This window comes from Micropterus salmoides, unplaced genomic scaffold (genome assembly GCF_014851395.1).
Source record: "Micropterus salmoides isolate LMB-PRFRI ecotype aquatic unplaced genomic scaffold, ASM1485139v1 Ms_hic_scaffold_22, whole genome shotgun sequence".
Classification (NCBI taxonomy): Eukaryota; Metazoa; Chordata; class Actinopteri; order Centrarchiformes; family Centrarchidae; genus Micropterus; species Micropterus salmoides.
Window position 1 is genome coordinate 5,736,199 of NW_024041373.1, and position 6,000 is coordinate 5,742,198.

The following is a 6,000-nucleotide window of genomic DNA, read 5'->3' on the forward strand; positions in this document are numbered from 1 at the left end:
TGACCCCTAATTCCAAAACATCAGCCATTCAGTGAAAACAAGAAAAACCTTTTCTCTAAATTTGTTAATGAAAATTTGCCGTTACAGTCATAATCATATTAAATATAACCTCTCAGAAAACTGTATTTTTCCATTGTATGTGAGTTCAATCCTACCAAAATACTTTAATGTTTTTATAGGAAATAATAGTCATAACATATCCTGGTTCCAGCCCAGTGTATTGTTTGTTTCTGTTTCCACTCATATTCACTGCGTAGCCACATTGCCAGTTGAATTTCCTCTCCCATGGTGCTGCTGTTTTTGGTGCTGCTTTTTCTAAATTCTGTGTCCCTTTGGCCTTTGATGCATTCATCTCCATGCTTCTATTATTTCTTATTAGTCACAACAGCAAGGAATTGTGGAATAAAACAGAATAATAATAATAAATACATTTTAAAAAGCCATCATTTGTCTGTGGTTGGTTGGATTGTTTTTTGTAAGGCCCTTGATAGGCCTCATTTCTTAGATTGTTACACTGAAGGTGTGTTGGCATGCAAAAGCCTGTCAGTCTGTTCTGCACTAGGAGGTGTGTGTGTGTGTGTGTGCAGTATGTGCAGCTACATGCCTGCCTTCTTATATGTCCTTTATGTGAGTGTGTGCCAGCACAAAAACCTGTTTACTTGAGGATGTGTTGGCTTATGTGCCAAAGGAAGGCAGTCTGTCTTGTGCGCGACAGGTCTCAACCCGTCTGTGAGTGTGTGTTTGTGTGTGTGTGTGTGTGTGTGTGTGTGTGTGTGTGTGTGTGTGTGTGTGGAGGCCTGTGCCGACGACGGCTGAAGGTTCAGCAGCAGGTTTGAGCCTGTGAGGGAGTGGGGGGAAGTGTGGCAGCAAATGTTAGGAACTGTCTGAATTGTATTAGCCTTTGGCTAAATTTGGATTAGTGAGCTTGGATTGTTTATGTAATTGTATTAATATATGTGTTAACATATACATGCATTTACTGCATGTTACTTTGGGTCAAACAGGAAACAAACAGTGATATAACACTCATTCAATCACCATTTCTTTCAAGCTAACGTCAGAAAAGACAATCAACACCACCCTTCTTCTCGTCCTTTTTCAAAGTCTCTTCTCCCTTCCCATGGTGTACTCACAGTCCTTCGCAATCTTCTCAAGTCCCTCAAAGGATGGCATTACTCTCTGCATACGCGTGGATGTGTGTGGCTCAATGTATTTGAGTCTATGGTTACAGAGCTGTGGCTGTGCCAAGCACTCAGACGGATTCTAACTTTAGCGTAATGTGTACATGCACTGCTTGTATATACGACCACAAATGCACAGGCTGGGGCTTTTCTTTTGTTTTACCAAAAGCAAAGCGGAGATGGCGCATGTGAGGACGAGATACACATTTCTGTGTTTTACGCAAGGGATGCCTGAATTGTGGTCAGACTGTCTCTGCATCAGACGAGGTCATACACTTTGTTTACATAAGCATTTAAGTTTTTTTTGTGGACTCCACTACCCCCCCCCCCCCCCCCCCCCCCCAACAAGGTTGCAAAAAAGGATAAATTAAAGGTAGAATATTTAGATATTTCTTCATAGATTTATAAGACTAATTGCTGCATGTACTGTACATGATCGGGCTTGACCCTTCCAGTCCTTATATTGTGTCTGGCTGATCTTGGAATTTAAGCCTCTTCGCCTGGTATGCTCATTGTATGATGTTCACATATAGAGGGCCATTATGAATCGCCTATATCTAGGTCACAATCTTGTGGTCGAAATTTGGGGCCTGATGAGAAAGCACTTATAGAACCTTTGATGTGGGCTACTGACCTTCTTAAAGTGTTTGCTTGTGCATGCTGTCACGATGCACATGTGTGAGGACAGGTACAGTAGCTGATGGAGAGCAAGTGAGCAGTAAGAGCAAGAGCTCAGGGCCTTACTAAGAAGTGATACTTGCGTTTTCTGTATCAGCAAGCCTTGTTCTGTGCCTGTGCCTGGACTCTCTGTCAATGCATCCTTTTTCAGGCCCATGCACACTCATTTGTCTATTCTGCCCAGTTTTGTTCCACATTTCTCATGTTTGTCCCGGGGCCCCATGAAGAAAAGCCCAGCCCAAGATGGGGGAAAGGACACAGGAGGGGACGACAAGGGAGGGTGGTGAAAGTGTGTGTGTGTTGTGGGGGGTGTCTTGCCATGGTGCATGGCCCCTAATGGGATCAGAGGGGAGCGGCAGCGTAAGGGGGATAAGGTCAAGCTGAGGTGCTGCCAAGTCTGTTTAACCACAAGAGGACCTGATTCTTGCAGGACAGGTGCTCTCTCACGCCATCGCTCCCACTCTCCTTTTACCCCACCCACACCCTCCATCTCCAACTAATTTTTCTCTCCTTTTCCTTGTCCTTCCCCCCTCCGAACGCTCCTCCTTTCTCCTGTCTCCTGTCAGCACTCCATGATGCAGCAACGATGGACTGGACTTTCTTCAATGTTTATTTCACGTAAATCAAAATGGAAACACATCTTGCCATTGCTGTTGCATTAGCAGAAGGACGTTTTGCAGGAGAAGCTGTATACTCACTGCACTGCAACATAAAACTCAACAAAAGAAATGTTAGAGAGCTTACAGTGTGGCTAGAAACTGAATGGTAGGATGCTTTTATTAGCCTTGTTAGTCCTCCTGCATTTGGTCTTTAACTACAGACTCAGATGTACAAACCCATTTTCAAAATCTTAAAACAATTGTTTGCAAGAAACTGAAAAAAAACAGGAAAAAAAAAACACTTTTTTGACAAATTCCAGTCTGGTTTTTGTCAGTGGTACAGCACCTCAGCTGCATCTGATTCCTTCTTGATTTGAAGTGCTGCTTTCTTGCTATATTATTAGGCCGCCTGAGTAAGTGGGTTGGGATATCTGGTACAACATTTGAATGATTTCCTATGTAATTGCCAGTTCTTTGAATCTATTGCTGATTGTGTGATTGTGCTCCTCTGACTTGTGGAGTTCCTCAAGGCTCAATCCTGGGACCTTTTCTTATTCTGTCTTATTCTGTTTTTCCCTCATTACATGGTTAGGGCACATTATTAGTTTGTCTCTTGCCTCTTATTAGTGCTATACAGATGATGTCCAGTTTACATGTTTTTGAAACATAGAGAACCAACAAATGTTACAGGATGGCCTTAAGATTAGATTCTAGTTGTCTTATAACTTGTTTTTTCAGAACTCTTTTGGATTCCTAGTTGAACTGCAAGAAAAATCTTACTAGAGTTACTGATCCCATACAGGTCCACTAGGTCTTTCTTTCCTTAATTTGTTCATTTTTGTAATGCTGAAGAAATTCCTATCCCTGGTTTTCAGAAGTACCATATGAATACATTTTACTTATTTACTTATTAAGTGTGTCACACAGAGGTGAATTATCGGGCCTCCCTAAGAGATATCTACATAGTTCAGAAATCTCCTTCTATGCCAACCCACTAAAAGTTTTTAAAAAGTTAATGCAGCACTTAAGACTGGCCTCCTCATCTTCAATATACACATAAATCTAGTCTGATCTGCAGAGCAACCAACTAAACTTCTGCAAAAATGGAGACCACTGGGTGTACTAGAGCTGGTATATGTGCCAATGAAGAAGAGTACATGGGAGGAGAAGGCTGTCAGTCATCAGTGCATTGAAAGGCCTGAGGCTTGAGATTTTCTTGCAAGACTGAATTCTAGTGTTGATATACCTATGTCAGACTGCAGAGAGATGCAGGGAGGTTGTGAAAGAGGATTCCTGACATGCATCTCTCTTTTTGTGTGTGTGTTTGTTTCCTGGAGTTTGTAAGGTTGCTTTCAGTGCAAGCATGCAGATACTTGTGGCATTTGGGTGTGTTAGCACAAACCATCGCAAACACCATCAGCCCTTTGCATGTCTTAATCTATGCTCAGGCAGGAAGGATTAGAACAAGAAACAGCTCGACACGACACATTTAGGGTTGCAGCATTAACGGTTGCGTCAACACACGAAGAAAGAGGTGAAACAGAGGCAGAGAGGGAGAGACCGAGTGTTTTGTATGCTGAAGAGGAAGCCACCGTGGTGAGATAAACAGCTCTTATCTGTGGCTGTGAGCATATTTCAGGGCTGGTTGAGAAACCACAGTGTACGTAAGAGAGCAGACAGGTACACAGGCTGAGTGTGCTGATGTGAGGGAGATGAGAGATGGCGATTGGCTCCAGCTGTCTTGTTCACACACAGAGTCACCAGACATACATATGAATACTCTTCACAGAAACAGACAAAAGACATGCATGAAAACATGATTACACACTTTGCAAAGTACATTGTACATATCACTTGTACGTCATCCCAAAGTCAGCAGATAGACAATATGTGCCTGTGCAAGACATTTACGTTATTTATTCATTTTCATGCTTCTATTTAACCTTGCAAATGTGTGTGTGTGTGTGTGGGTGGGTGTGTCTGCGTATGTGTGTGTGTGTGTGTGTGATTTTGTTTATGTCTGACATCCCTTTTTTTTTGTGTATTCGTTTTTGCATATGTATTTGCCAATAGGAAGCACTTGGTACTTGATGTGTTTTGCCACTTTGCATGGACACATGACTTAACAGTATATGCCTGTGTTTCCTGCTCATGACTGTATAACACTATTTGTATTTTTCTCATGATGGGGGTCTGATATCACTGATGTATTTTATTGATTCTCTAACTATTCCCACTTCAGTAAAACACTGTGTCCAGTAGGCTACTGTCTTTCCATAAAGCTGCTACAATAAATTGTTAATATTAACAATGGATCAAACAACAATGTGCATGTTTAAAGTGTCTCTCATAGTGGTGATCCCACAGAGAACTATTACCCGACTCCGGAGTTGGTTTTACAGCCCATCTGCAACTTTACTGTTTTGGTTGAGTTTTATCACTCTCATCAGTGTCATTTTCAGCTGAGCTGTCAGCTGTTTTCAGCAAAATAAACCCTAAATATGGCTGTATAGTTTCTGCCTAGCACCAAACAGCAGACACACAAAGTTAGCGAGTAGTTTGTGAACATACCAGGGGATTTTGCAGCGGATGAGCCAGACATTTCCCTCAGGAGTCAATGGAAACCAAAAACAGGACTGAAAGGAGAGTGAATTTTGGCCTGAAAGTCATCAGGTGGCCAAAAACACGACTTTATGAATGCTAATATTGCACCATATTTAAATAAGCACCTGTTTGATAACACATTATCCATATCAACATTATGGTATGTTTAATCAGGGCTGCACCGGGCAAAAAATCGACCCTGGCAGACTGGTCCCCCTAGTATCAATCTAACACCACCCACCTTGCGTTTGAAAGCATTAAGATTATGTTACTGTCTTTTTTTTTTTATTATCATCATCATTAATTGAATTAATCATCATTTATCATTGTCATCATGGCATGAATGGCACACCACCTCCCTTGGAGTCCATGTTTCCCTCCTGCTCACTGTGTTCCTCGGCTTCCCTGGCACATGCCTGCTCCTCTGCTTGCCAGGTGGGTTTTATTTTTCTCCCAGAAAAAAACTTAAAACAGTTCCCAGATGGGGATTATGGCTATGGTCTTAGACTACACCAGACTTTTGACTACCTTTAAATGACCTTTAAATGACTACCTTTAAAATGTACACTACCTTTGACTAGCCCTGATCCAGGATGACCGTGTTTTCATTTCACTGAAACTTTATAGAGCCTTTCACTGTTTTACACTTCAAGACCAATTTGCTCATCATGAGGAGGGCTACTCAGCCTATGAAAACCATTGTATATTGTCTTCTGTTGCACTGGAGGGAGTTTTTCCAAATCAAATCAATTAAGCAAAACAACAGGCAGTGAGCATCTAACGAAAGACGCTATTAAGTTAATGGGAAGTGTAAGAAGAAGAGTCTTGGAGCTTAAGGCATACTGGGGACTAAAAGTCAGGATATCTCTGCCTCTGCTCAACCACATCTGACCATTCTTTTTAAAATCTGTCATATTATCCCCCTTGGGCTTAACTCC